Genomic DNA, 15533 nt, shown 5'->3' on the forward strand with positions numbered 1-15533 from the left:
GATGGCTCCAGTCAGCTAATAGAAAACGTTTAAAGGATCTTGGATAACATTTTTGTAGAAAAATTTGCGGTATAAATGGTTTTGACACTTTCTTCTCGCATTTTCACCTGAATTTTTGGTTTTTGCCTGTATTTGTTGTTGTTACCATAGTCATAAGAGTCATTGCCTTGCCTTATTCACAACTTATGTTTGACAAATATGTTTTTCCTCCAATCGAGTCATTACTGAGCGTTTTTGTTACTTCCGTTGAGAGCTAGTGAATTTAATGGCTGTTAAGTCCGTAAAAATAAATCTTCGAATTAAAACTAAGCAACCTTATACTTTTTTCGTGAACTGCTATTCAGTCTCAGTATTGAGAGGACCCTCTTTTTACCATTGCATACAAAATTATTCTGGTTTCTGGTTTTATCTTCTACCTAATAGTTTTAAGACTTCAATGCCACTGGTTTTTATAACTTTAGTTTCTGGGTCTTTTTTTCTTATTTTTGGTTCCTTTCGAGATCTTATCAAATTATCCTACAACTGATAGTTGCCATTGGTATAAGGAAGACGTTCAATGGACCATAGAAAAAAATTTCAAAGTAGATCTTATAAATTAATTTGCTTCGACACTTTCTTCGGGCACTTTTCTACTGAATTTTTCGTTTCTGCATGTATTTGTTGTTGTTTTCATAGTCAATGACGTGTTGAAATGGTTTATTGATGGAATATGACAGACGAAGAACCTTTTCGTCCCACAAATTAGCGTATTTACTGGCTTCCGTTGAAAGCTGTTTACTTTTATGGCGTTGATACTACTCAAAAATTTCGTGGTTCATATGGATTTGTTCATATTTGATGATTTTTTGAATTATATTGATAAAGAAGAAAAATGCCATTGCTGTTGAAAAAATTATTTAAAACTAGATTTTATTAAAAAGTTTACTTTTTAATGCCTTCGACACTTTTCTCGCTCAATTTTTTTCTTGAATTTGCTGTTTTTTCCTGTTTTTTTTGTACTTTAGGTAGCCATAAGTTGCTAACTTTTCGCATGAGCTTGTAACTGAATATTGAATGAATTGTGTTACTCAAAGCACTCAGTTTACAGCGAATAGTCTTAAAGTTTATGATATACATTTTTAATTTTTTCAAACTTTTCAGTTTTTGTTGTTCTTTTCGTCAAATTGTAACTTATTTTCATCATTAAGAGTTCCCGTCCAACTTCTTTTATTTCGAAAAACAACATATCTACGTATTGGCTTTGTTACTGACGTTTTGTTTGTCGTACAATATTTTTTAAAACGTTTTCGAGAGGTCAGTTTTGTGTTTCTTTTTCTCTTCTTCCAACACAAGCGCGTAATAACAAATCCCGATGGTTTTCAAATGTGGCCCAGGTAAACTTAGTTAACATCTCAGTATAAATTCTTTAGTTGAATTATTAGGAAAAACAATTGAGTTAAATGTACATCATTTTCAGATAATAGCTAATGATTTTAATTGTATCAATAATTTGTGTTTTTGCAAATAATTTGTATTTTTTTGAATTTTTGTGCATCTTTAGTCCGTGTCTATGGCTTAGTCTAACCAAAGACAGGCCCTTTGGTTTTGTAATACTTTTCAAAATAAAATTTTGTCAAGGCATATATAGTTAAAAGCTAATGTTTTTTAAGACTTTTGAAATTTTTTGTTATGAAAAATTTTGATTAATTTTTGAACTTCGCCCCATTATTCGTTCTATTTGTCGACTTGTTAGCTAACCTCCTTAAGAAAAGTTTCCATCTGCTGTATAGTTAGGAAAATAATATTGTGTAGTTCAGGTTTTATCTGACTGCATTTTAACGTTGTAAATTTTGATATTCAGCTTTTGCCGTGAAATTTTTGTTTTTGCTAATTTTGTTTTTTGTTTTCTTCTCGTAGTCTCTTTAACAGCAGATCTCGTTGGCCCTGTAATGAGGCATGGCATCATGTAATTCAATTGGCATTTAGATTGTGTAACGATTGCTTTAAACTCAAATATCTATGTTTGTTAAATCGTCATTTGGTTGACAATTAAGTAAAGAATGTTGATAAGCTCGGGTCGGAACATCATGTTCGAACGCACATTAACCTCCTTGTTCTAGCTTTACTTTGTAAAGCCGGTTTCGTTGGAAATGGTTTACTTGCTCGAGGTCAGCTCCTATCGATTTCATGATAGGTAATCTTGGAGAACCTTGACATCATCACCTCTCGCACGGTAGCAACGGTAGTATCGCTCATCTTTTGGTTGATTTCTTAGACAGATACAGGTTTCAACAAAGCGGCCCTCAGTTACAGAAATCTGAGCTCTGAATTTTCCCAGCGATTTTCAGAGTAACTCGTGATGTTTTCCCTCGAATGGGCTCAACTATGTCCATTTTCTCCAATTCCTCATCATTATTGACTAATCACGTTTTGTGAGAGGTCATCAGCGTTCTCGTATGCAAGCGGTCTTGAGATCGATTAACTTTTTCCGATTAAAGTGGAGCCCTCGCCAAGTGTTTTTCTTCTACACCCGAGAATTCAACTGTGTATGCCTACGCGAGTACTTAAGTCCTCGTTGTCATGTTGTTTAAGGATGCAGCAAAATTAACATCCTCTCTTTTCTGTCATCGTTTTGATCACTAGCCTTCCAGCAGTCTTCTCTTGGTTATAAAATATTGAGTCCACTACGTCCAGGCTCCTTGAACATCACATATTGAATTGGTATCAAATTGAGTGAGTTGTTCGTTGTAGTCAGTAGTTTAAACACGAGTTGTCCTGTAGTTGTCGTTTGTTCAAGTCTTCTGAGGTCTCCGTCTCCACTCTTCGTGAAAACTGTACAATGAAAAACATTTTTTTTCATCGATAGCTTCGGTGACAAAAAAATCGACCTCCCTTCTGTTTTTTTTTGCAATCTTCTGATCTCGTCTCCGTGAAGTAAAAATGTTCCACAATGCTATCGTTTTTACTAACTGTTACTGCATGTACCCGTACCAAAAGCTCAGTGACAATCAATACTGTTTCAGAATAATTCCAGAGAATTTTCGAGTTTTAATACTGATTCAGAACGATTTCAGAACCAACCGTGCAGTGATTTCTGGATTTCTCCGAAACGCAGCAAAATTCAGAGACACAATTCATTATTTGTCCAAATCAGTAGATAATTCAGAATGAAACACAATATTAATTGTGAACCAGACAAATTGGGTGCGATAAGTGACCTAAATTAGCCCCTGACCAAGTACTGAATTAGTTACGGTACGCTATTTGGTTTCGCAGTTTTGAAATCGTCTAGTAAAATCACATAAAAGAAACTTTCTGGTTTTAAAAGCTCATGTCGTGTTTTTTGGAAATATTTTTGTTGTTTTGTTACTAATTCCAAACTCTGAATGTTGTGTCGTATTGTTTTTGATTACTTGCTGCCATACAGCAAAGGTTGCATGGAAACTCCAATTTTTTGCCTTATCGCTTTTTCAACAGCGAAAGTTTAAGGCTTTTTTTGTTTTTTTTCTATTGCCGGTTCCTTTCTTGTTGTGGGAACTCCTGCGTTTATGCTTCAACTCATAAAATGTCGTAAAATTAGATTTTTGTCAGAGGAATATAAGGAATAAAGATTAGGTTAAGCTGAGATTTAAATCAGAAATGATTACTACGTTCGTCTCTGTCAATTGATAATTCATTTTTTTATGATCGATAGCTACTAAATTAAGATGTTTTCAAACTAATAGAGGGGAATCGTACTTGTTAATGGAAAAACAAAATCTATACACGCTCTCGTCGGCGTTAAGAGTCTTATCTCCAATGATGTCAATAGACTTCAGGTTGCTAGATTAAACTTCATTTTTTTATTTTGTTGAATGGTGTTGTAACCATTTTGCTTCAAAGGCAATATTCGGGTCGTTTCGTCAATTTTTCTTGTCCCTAGCTGTAAATTTTTTAGTAAGTTTCTCGAACTTTTCTGTTCTTTCATGTTTCCGTTTTTATAAAGAAGTACATCTCATCCTTTTGTGCAAAAAAAACCAAGAACGTATTTGATTGGCCATCTTTTTCAAATAAGTTGAACGAGAAAATTTGGTTCTATTTACTTACGAGCCGCTTTTCCCGGTATATCATAACCAGAACGTTTGAAACCGAATCGTTTATTCTAAGTTGTAAAAGAAATGTATCGTAGTTATTCATCGACCAATAATTTTTTTTGTGGTTTACCTTGTGTGAATCCAGTACTGTCGCAGTGACTGCTGTTCATGTTACGTCAACTGATTTCATTTGCCAAATAGCTTTCGACTCGATTATCCATGTAATCACAGATCTTACAAAAAAAAATCTTCTCAGTGCTTCTCTTTTTACTTGTATTGTGACTTGGATTTTCGAAAAGTTTTTCTGGTGTTCAATTATACTTCCTTCATAGGTGACAAGACATCTTAATCAATGAAAACACCCAAAACCTTGGAATGTTTTCCAAAAGTGGAACGGTACTTGGCTTGTTCTACTTTTTTAAACACATCAGGTATCTTTGGTAATTTTCGGCGTTCAATTTTTTGTATCGTAGTTTTCCATTGCGCATTGCGTTAATTTGTTATAATTTATGAAATTCTATACAAAATTTAAAATTTTTCCTGAAGCAAATATACGTTTTCATGGCCATATCTTTTAAAAACTTTTTATCTTCATCTTAGAACTTTGAGATGCCAAAAATGTACTTGAAGTTCAGGGTTTTTTTGATGCAGTTACTTGATAATTGTTTTGCGGTCTTTGATTGACAAAATTTCTTTTTTTTTGTTGAATTTGTTCAATAAGTTCAAAAAGTAAAATTATGATGAACTAGATTTGAGTGGCTTTTATTCTCTTTTTAAGTTGTTAAATCAATTTTTTCAGCTTCCGATTTCTTGTCGGTTGTTGTTTTTTCATCTCTTTAAATTCTGTTATGTTTGGTGCATTTCTCTGCGTGTTATTTGCCATTTGTTTTCGTCTATGTTGTCTCCTCGACCTCTGCTTTTTAGTTGCAGTATTCTTTTTCTTATCGGCGATCCCGTAGCTTCTACTTTTTATTGCTGTTGTACCAGTTATTTAAAAATAGTTGAATTTGGTTTTAATTACTCTTGTGTGCCGTTCGGTTATTTAGCCTACAGGTTCTCCTTGATTTATACAGGTTGATTTTACAGGTTCTCCTTGATTTTTTGATTGGTCAACTGTATCTGATGGGATAAATAACGTTTTTGGTAGATGCTGTACTTTACATATCCATTATATCGTAATGTCGGATTTTAATCGTTGGCAATATAGCCCTAAAATTGATTGTCATGCTATTTGTTCTGATATTTGTTCTGCTTTTGAATTTTTTTCAGGATTATCTGTTTATGGGTCAGTTTGATACGCGATAGCATTGATACTCAAGGAAAAGTTTCCTTGAGTTTGATTTGTACTCTGTAATTTTAGGGGGTTGTTATGGAATAGCTTTTAAACACATTTTTCCGTGTTCGCCTTTTTTTCTTTTTTTTTTCATTTTTTCTACATTTTACAAGAAGTTTCCTTGTTAAATCTGGATCTCTGAAAGATCGTTTTTCTGACAATTATATATATTTTGTTTGCATTGTATCTTATCCCTTTTTGCTTTTCATTTTGGTCACTGAGCCGAAAATCTATGAGTCCAAGATATTTGCCCGAATGACTTTTGTTTCGGTAGGAAACTTTGCTTTGAGGGTCCTTGTTTTGAATGGAGTATGAGTTCTGCTCGTTTCATTTTCTAATCAGGCTCTCACGAGACGTTTTTCATTCAATGCGGTTGCCAATTTTGATGGCAACTTCAATGTTGTTTACTAATCCATTTGATGTTCCTACCACATTTCTCTTTCATTGCCTTGGAAACGAAATCCCGTCAAACCTAATTGATTGTCTGTAAACGCTTTGGTAGGTCCTGATTTTCTGTCCTGCTTCAAAGAAATCTCTTTTTTTTGCTTTTTTATGCGCGTTTTGAATTGCTCACCACTAGTGGATCACTATTCTTCACTTGTTATAACGTTTTCATTTTTTTTTGCATCTAAATCCTTTATTTCGTGAAGTTTGGTATCGTTTTCTTGCAAGATGATGAAACTGTGTTTTTATCATATTTAATAGTCTTTTCTTCTTGTATTCCCGTTTGTTCTTTTTTCTCTTTCTTTCACTGTTCTTATACTTTTCACTCCAATCTTAACTCAAAAAAAAATTATTCTTATTAACTTTTCAGGTTATCCCTTAAGTTTTTAACGTGTTCTATCCATAAACTGAATTGCTGTTAATCATTTCTAAAACTGTCAGTCATTGGTTTTTGTGTCCCATGAACTGCTGTTCTTGAGAAAAATCAGCATCCGCTTTTGTTATAATTTTCCAGCTCGCTTTTGGTTGTTTCTCAACTGTATCATTTTTGTCCCGTTTCGTGAAATCTGAGTAAATGTTCTTTTGTACGAGTTTTTGTCTCATCTACACAACAAAATAAAATAATTCTTGGGTATAACACTATTTAAAAAATCATGATTTAATTTTTGTCTACTCTGTCTGTTGATAAAATTAGTAACGGTAAAAATTATGTTAAGCTGTACCTTTCATAATCGCTATTTTTTAATCGCCTTCTGCAGAGTTTTGTCTAAGATTGTTAGTTCAAATTATAGCTCTCATGAAATAAGCTGCTTATATTGTTTTTTCCAGCCCGGGTTGACTTTTCTTGGCAGCCATATCAAAGAGCCGTATATGGTTCCATACACGAAATACAAAATTTTCGTTGCATGATTTTACCATGGTTGCCAAGTTTTCTACACGCTATTTTTTTCGCGTTTCAGCGACTCCATGGAGGGGTTGGTATACACGAACAAAGTAAACAGGGTGCATCGCGAGCAGAACATTTTTGGTCTCTATGGCTCTTGCATGGCATTCAGGAAATCTTTTTTGGAATCCAAGAAAACTTCTATGGCTGCCAAGACTTATTTATGGTGGTCAACCCTGGAACCCTTTAATTTTGAATTTTTAAATACAAATGTTGATTTTTGAAATAATAATAATGTTTTGCAAATTCTACGTGTCTTATCAGATGAGATATAATCTAAGGACATTTATCAACTCAGAGGGTTTAAACTGAATCTCTATATACCTCCAGTTCAAGGTCACTTCAAGTTTAAAAACCCATCCTCAAAGAGTGATTATGAATACTTTTGCAAAGAGTGCCAAAAGTATTCATAATCACTCTTTGAGGATGGGTTTTTAAACTTGAAGTGACCTTGAACTGGAGGTATATAGAGATTCAGTTTAAGCCCTCTGAGTTGATAAATGTCCCTAGATTATATCTCATCTGATAAGACACGTAGAATTTGCAAAACATTATTATTATTTCAAAAATCAACATTTGTATTTAAAAATTCAAAATTAAAGGGTTCCAGGGTTGACCACCATAAATAAATCTTGGCAGCCATAGAAGTTTTCTTGGATTCCAAAAAAGATTTCCTGAATGCCATGCAAGAGCCATAGAGACCAAAAATGTTCTGCTCGTGATGCACCCTGTTTACTTTGTTCGTGTATACCAACCCCTCCATGGAGTCGCTGAAACGCGAAAAAAATAGCGTGTAGAAAACTTGGCAACCATGGTAAAATCATGCAACGTTAATCATTTCTAAAACTGTCAGTCATTGGTTTTTGTGTCCCATGAACTGCTGTTCTTGAGAAAAATCAGCATCCGCTTTTGTTATAATTTTCCAGCTCGCTTTTGGTTGTTTCTCAACTGTATCATTTTTGTCCCGTTTCGTGAAATCTGAGTAAATGTTCTTTTGTACGAGTTTTTGTCTCATCTACACAACAAAATAAAATAATTCTTGGGTATAACACTATTTAAAAAATCATGATTTAATTTTTGTCTACTCTGTCTGTTGATACAATTAGTAACGGTAAAAATTATGTTAAGCTGTACCTTTCATAATCGCTATTTTTTAATCGCCTTCTGCAGAGTTTTGTCTAAGATTGTTAGTTCAAATTATAGCTCTCATGAAATAAGCTGCTTATATTGTTTTTTCCAGCCCGGGTTGACTTTTCTTGGCAGCCATATGAAAGAGCCGTATATGGTTCCATACACGAAATACAAAATTTTCGTTGCATGATTTTACCATGGTTGCCAAGTTTTCTACACGCTATTTTTTTCGCGTTTCAGCGACTCCATGGAGGGGTTGGTATACACGAACAAAGTAAACAGGGTGCATCACGAGCAGAACATTTTTGGTCTCTATGGCTCTTGCATGGCATTCAGGAAATCTTTTTTGGAATCCAAGAAAAACTTCTATGGCTGCCAAGACTTATTTATGGTGGTCAACCCTGGAACCCTTTAATTTTGAATTTTTAAATACAAATGTTGATTTTTGAAATAATAATAATGTTTTGCAAATTCTACGTGTCTTATCAGATGAGATATAATCTAAGGACATTTATCAACTCAGAGGGCTTAAACTGAATCTCTATATACCTCCAGTTCAAGGTCACTTCAAGTTTAAAAAACCCATCCTCAAAGAGTGATTATGAATACTTTTGCAAAGAGTGCCAAAATTATTCATAATCACTCTTTGAGGATGGGTTTTTAAACTTGAAGTGACCTTGAACTGGAGGTATATAGAGATTCAGTTTAAGCCCTCTGAGTTGATAAATGTCCCTAGATTATATCTCATCTGATAAGACACGTAGAATTTGCAAAATATTATTATTATTTCAAAAATCAACATTTGTATTTAAAAATTCAAAATTAAAGGGTTCCAGGGTTGACCACCATAAATAAATCTTGGCAGCCATAGAAGTTTTCTTGGATTCCAAAAAAGATTTCCTGAATGCCATGCAAGAGCCATAGAGACCAAAAATGATCTGCTCGTGATGCACCCTGTTTACTTTGTTCGTGTATACCAACCCCTCCATGGAGTCGCTGAAACGCGAAAAAAATAGCGTGTAGAAAACTTGGCAACCATGGTAAAATCATGCAACGTTAATCATTTCTAAAACTGTCAGTCATTGGTTTTTGTGTCCCATGAACTGCTGTTCTTGAGAAAAATCAGCATCCGCTTTTGTTATAATTTTCCAGCTCGCTTTTGGTTGTTTCTCAACTGTATCATTTTTGTCCCGTTTCGTGAAATCTGAGTAAATGTTCTTTTGTACGAGTTTTTGTCTCATCTACACAACAAAATAAAATAATTCTTGGGTATAACACTATTTAAAAAATCATGATTTAATTTTTGTCTACTCTGTCTGTTGATACAATTAGTAACGGTAAAAATTATGTTAAGCTGTACCTTTCATAATCGCTATTTTTTAATCGCCTTCTGCAGAGTTTTGTCTAAGATTGTTAGTTCAAATTATAGCTCTCATGAAATAAGCTGCTTATATTGTTTTTTCCAGCCCGGGTTGACTTTTCTTGGCAGCCATATGAAAGAGCCGTATATGGTTCCATACACGCCATACAAAATTTTCGTTGCATGATTTTACCATGGTTGCCAAGTTTTCTACACGCTATTTTTTTCGCGTTTCAGCGACTCCATGGAGGGGTTGGTATACACGAACAAAGTAAACAGGGTGCATCACGAGCAGAACATTTTTGGTCTCTATGGCTCTTGCATGGCATTCAGGAAATCTTTTTTGGAATCCAAGAAAACTTCTATGGCTGCCAAGATTTATTTATGGTGGTCAACCCTGGAACCCTTTAATTTTGAATTTTTAAATACAAATGTTGATTTTTGAAATAATAATAATATTTTGCAAATTCTACGTGTCTTATCAGATGAGATATAATCTAGGGACATTTATCAACTCAGAGGGCTTAAACTGAATCTCTATATACCTCCAGTTCAAGGTCACTTCAAGTTTAAAAACCCATCCTCAAAGAGTGATTATGAATACTTTTGCAAAGAGTGCCGTTGCATTACATTGGAACACTTCAAAGACAAAAAACCCATCTGCTGAACCAATTCCTGGTACGATTCACCGCATTGGCAGATCTGAGTAACGAAGAAAATTTTGGTGGAATCATTGAACCCAAAAAATATTTGAGTCTATTCTATGGATCGACAATTTTTCAAAGCCCAGCCATGTTTGATTAACGCCAGTAGAGGAGACAAGCTTTCAACCACAGCTCAAATTCAAAGAACACGCAAAAACTTCAACAATTACGAGAGCTGAGTCCCAATGGCAAACTGTACCAATAAAGAGATTAAGATCTTAGTCAGAGAGAGATGTATGACAACTTTGAAGAAAATTAGTTTTAAAAAGTGAAGGTGTGATGGTTTTGGCAAAAGACGAGTTTACCTTGCAAACTCTGACGAAATGAAAATAAAAATAAGTTAGAAAGAAATGCACGAAGATAAACTTCAATTTTTTTTCAGACTTTGTTCATTCAATATCAATTATCTATTTGATCTATGAGTGAGATATCAGATGTAGTTACACCTTGCACAGAAACTTGTTTCTAAAATCCTCTAACAAAATCGTCTATCATTTTGCTCATGATCTCCCGACACAATTTATTCAGAAGAGTTACCTTTCGTATTTATTATTTTTTTATATATTGCTTGCGTAGGGTTAAACTGATCCAAGCGATGAGAGAGAAAAAAACAGCTCTGTTCAATTGAAACGGTAACAAACTAAATTTTACTGTTCTCAGGGTGGATACTTGCATATTAGTGGGTTATAAACTTTTTGGCCATCTGATTGGTTGGTTTGGTCCAGTTTTCCATAACTGATCTGTTTGCTTTGATGTGATTCCTAGCCATTTCCAGGCTGATGTCACAGAACAAATGTTAACACAATCCGACAATCCCAGACAAAGGACGTCTGTGTCCAGCGCTCAGATGGAAAATACCTATGACCATACTTTTGCGCGTTTAAAAGTTTTCGTTCGTTCACCAAGCGCTCAAAGAACCTATGTACAGACTTTCGTGCGTTCAAAATAGCCTAATTCCAGACTTTCGTGCGTTCCAAACAACAATTCGTGCAGTCCCACAATAAATATTTGTGGGTTCATGTCCAAACTATCAAAACCATCTTTGTACAGTCTTTTTTGCGTTCCAAGTTACCGAAGTCGAGACTTCCATGCGTTCATTTTCCTTTCCAGGCCGTCTAATTTGTAACGCAAGATGACCACCTGGTGCGTTCACTTTGGTCTGGATATCATGATTTTGGTGTGGGACCTCAGTCAGAGTTATACTGCAACAAGGTAAATTTCGCGCTAAACAAATACTTTTCAGAAAAAAAATGTCAGAAGCCTTTATTAATAAAAAAAACTCATGCTAAAGTTTCTTCATGGATTGCTAGAGAAACGGTGCAAAAATCAAATTTTTCAAGAGCCAGCCTATCGACAAAATATAGTTGGCAATTTGTTATCTCAATCCGTACGTAGCTTTGTATGGTTTTTATGCCAATGTTTTCTAAAATTACTTGCTTACAATTTCTCTTATTCATGTTCAACTGAGCTATATGGTTAAGAGCATTCTTAAGAACAAAGAAAAACAAAATATGTCTAAGTTTCCACAAGAAAACTATGATTTTTGCAAAGTAATGAATGCATTTTGAAAACTTGAGTTCTACGCATAGTTTTTTAAATTACCATAGACACTGTATGCAATCACTATTGTACTGCGATCCTCTATAAAAAAAAATTAACATCAAAAAACTGGGTCATTAACAATTTTGTATTTATTTAAAAATTAATTCCTGTTATTACCCGGTGAAACGAATCCCAAAATTCTTGACAAGTTCCTGTTTTCTTCCCGGCAAGACTAGAAGAAATCTTACCAGGATCCTATTAGGAAACTTATCAGGAAATGTAGGTGGTGGTAAGTATGTGCAAGTTCTGACTTTTCCAAGTTCTGGGAAAATTGAGAAATGTCAGATTCCTAATAAGAAATATGGGCGAAAACAAGATCTCAGTAGGAAAGTTCAAAAATTAACTGGGTTCTTAGCAGGAATGAGCAGATTCCTAATAGGAAAAACATGAATCTCTGTAAGAAAAACAGGAAGTTAATAGGTTTCGTAGCAAGACAAACGGGATTCTCTGTAGGAAAAATAGGAAATTAGCAGCTGTTGTAGCATCGAAAAAGCGGTTGGGCAGGGACCCAGATGGACTGATAGCAGCTGCTGGCTATCGTGACACCAAAATCAGCCAAGAACATGCATCCCAGAAAAACAGGGGTGGGTCCCAGTTAAGCCGGGACCAAAAAAAACAAAGAGAGAGAGAGAGAGAGAGAGAACACATGAGAGCAGATAAGAATAGGTTGGGGTGGGTCCCAGTTAAGCCGGGAGTGAAACAAAAAGAAAGAGAGCACATGAGAGCAGAGAAAGAAGAGGGTGGGGTGGGTCCCATTTAAGCCGGGACCAAAACAAAAAGAAAGAGAGCACATGAGAGCAGAAAAAGAAGAGGGTGTTGTGGGTCCCAAATAAGCCGGGACTCAAACATTACAAACAAGGGACACATGAGATGCAATTAATGGGTGATTTCGATGCAACGATAGCAGCTGCTGGCTATCGGGACACCGAAATCAATCAAGAACATGCACCTCAGAAAAAGAGGGGTGGGTCCCAGCTAAGCGGGGACCAAAAAACAAGAATGAAAGAGAGCACATGAGAGCAGATAAGAATAGGTTTGGGTCCCAGTTAAGCCGGGACTGAAACAAAAAGAAAGAGAGCACATGAGAGCAGAGAAAGAAGGGGGTGGGTGAGTCCAAGTTAAGCCGGGACCAAAACAGAAAGATAGAGTGCACATGAGAGCAGAAAAAGAAGTGGGTGGGTGAGTCCCAGTTAAGCCGGGACTCAAACATTACAAACAAGGGACACATGAGATGCAATTGATTGGTGATTTCGATGCAACGATAGCAGCTGCTGGCTATCGGGACACCGAAATCCCTCAAGAACATGCACATCAGAAAAAGAGGAGTGGGTCCCAGCTAAGCGCGGACCAAAAAAACAAGAGAGAAAGAGAGCACATGAGAGCAGAGAAAGAATAGGGTAGAGTGGGTCCCAGTTAAGCCCAGAGTGCACATGAGAGCAGAAAAAGAAGTGGGTGGGTGAGTCCCAGTTAAGCCGGGACTCAAACATTACAAACAAGGGACACAAGAGATGCAATCGATTGGTGATTTCGATGCAACGATAGCAGCTGCTGGCTATCGGGACACCGAAATCCCTCAAGAACATGCACCTCAGAAAAAGAGGAGTGGGTCCCAGCTAAGCGCGGACCAAAAAAACAAGAGAGAAAGAGAGCACATGAGAGCAGAGAAAGAATAGGGTAGGGTGGGTCCCAGTTAAGCCGGGACCAAAACAAAAAGAAAGAGCACATGTGAGCAGAGAAAGAAGAGGGTGGTGTGGGTCCCAGTTAAGCCGGGACCAAAACAAAAAGAAGGAGCACAAGAGAGCAGAGAAAGAAGGGGGTGGGTGAGTCCCAGTTAAGCCGGGACTCAAACATTACAAACAAGGGACACATGAGATGCAATCGATTGGTGATTTCGATGCAACGATAGCGGCTGCTGGATATCGGGACACCGAAATCAATCAAGAACATGCACCTAATAAAAAGAGGGGTGGGTCCCAGCTAAGCGGGGACCAAAAAAACAAGAGAGAAAGAGAGCACATGAGAGCAGAGAAAGAATAGGGTGGGGTGGGTCCCAGTTAAGCCGGGACCAAAACAAAAAGAAGGAGCACATGAGAGCAGAGAAAGAAGGGGGTGGGTGAGTCCCAGTTAAGCCGGGACTCAAACATTACAAACAAGGGACACATGAGATGCAATCGATTGGTGATTTCGATGCAACGATAGCAGCTGCTGGCTATCGGGACACCGAAATCAATCAAGAACATGCACCTCAGAAAAAGAGGGGTGGGTCCCAGCTAAGCGGGGACCAAAAAAACAAGAGAGAAAGAGAGCACATGAGAGCAGAGAAAGAATAGGGTAGGGTGGGTCTCAGTTAAGCCGGGACCAAATTGAAAAGAAAGAGCACATGTGAGCAGAGAAAGAAGAGGGTGTTGTGGGTCCCAGTTAAGCCGGGACCAAAACAAAAAGAAAGAGAGCACATGAGAGCAGAGAAAGAAGCGGATGGGTGAGTCCCAGTTAAGCCGGGACTCAAACATTACAAGCAAATCTTGACCACAGAAAATCAAATCATAGCTATCAAAAGTGGTTCAAGTACAAGCCTTAACACGCAAGTGTTGTCCTGGTTTTAACAACTTTATAACGAAAGCTAGCCAAGGGCAGCAAAATGAAAGGAGGGGTGTATGACGTAGCTTTTCGAAAAATAAAGATTGTTAAATCTTGATCTCAGAAAGTCAAATCTCAAGATCAAAGTGTGAAATTGGCGCTGATTGAACTCACTTGCTAGCAAAATTGTATACCTTGTCTAGGTGCTATGATTTTGCCCATTCTCAAGCGATGAGAACAGAGGTTTCTTTTCAAAACTACAATGAAAAAGAGAAAAAGAAGATTTTTGGGTCCATTTCACCCCAAAACCTATTGTTTGAACAAGTCATAGCTATCCAAAGTGCTTCAAATACAAACCTGAACACGCAAGTGTTGTCCTGGTTTTAATATATTTATAACGAAAGCTACCCAAGGGCAGGCAGCAAAATGAAAGGAGGTGTGTATGACGTAGCTTTTCGAAAAATAAAGATTGTTAAATCTTGATCTCAGAAAGTCAAATCTCAAGATCAAAGTGTGAAATTGGCGCTGATTGAACTCACTTGCTAGCAAAATTGCCTAACTTGTCTAGGTGCTATGATTTCGCCCATTCTCAAGCGATGAGAACACATGTTTCTTTTCAAAACTACAATGAAAAAGAGAAAAAGAAGATTTTTGGGTCCATTTCACCCCAAAACCTATTGCTTGAAGAAGTCATAGCTATCAAAAGTGGTTGAAATACAAACCTGAACACGAAGGTGTTGGCCTGGTTTTAATAACTTTATAACGAAAGCTACCCAAGGGCAGCAAAATGAAAGGACGGCTGTATGACGTAGCTTTTCGAAAAATAAAGATTGTTAAATCTTGATCTCAGAAAGTCAAATCTCAAGATCAAAGAGTGAAATTGGCGCTGATTGAACTCACTTGCTAGCAAAATTGCCTAACTTGTCTAGGTGCTATGATTTCGCCCATTCTCAAGCGATGAGAACACAGGTTTCTTTTCCAAACTACAATGAAAAAGAGAAAAAGATTTTTGGGTCCATTTCACACCAAAACCTATTGTTTGAACAAGTCATAGCTATCCAAAGTGCTTCAAATACAAACCTGAACACGCAAGAGTTGTCCTGGTTTTAATATATTTATAACGAAAGCTACCCAAGGGCAGCAAAATGAAAGGAGGTGTGTATGACGTAGCTTTTCGAAAAATAAAGATTGTTAAATCTTGATCTCAGAAAGTCAAATCTCATGATCAAAGTGTGAAATTGGCGCTGATTGAACTCACTTGCTAGCAAAATTGCCTAACTTGTCTAGATGCTATGATTTCGCCCATTCTCAAGCGATGAGAATAGAGGTTTCTTTTCCAAACTACAATGAAAAAGAGAAAAAGATTTTTGGGTCCATTTCACAACAA

This window comes from Convolutriloba macropyga, chromosome 12, assembly GCF_964194025.1.
Source record: "Convolutriloba macropyga chromosome 12, txConMacr16.3, whole genome shotgun sequence".
Lineage (NCBI taxonomy): Eukaryota > Metazoa > Xenacoelomorpha > Acoela > Convolutidae > Convolutriloba > Convolutriloba macropyga.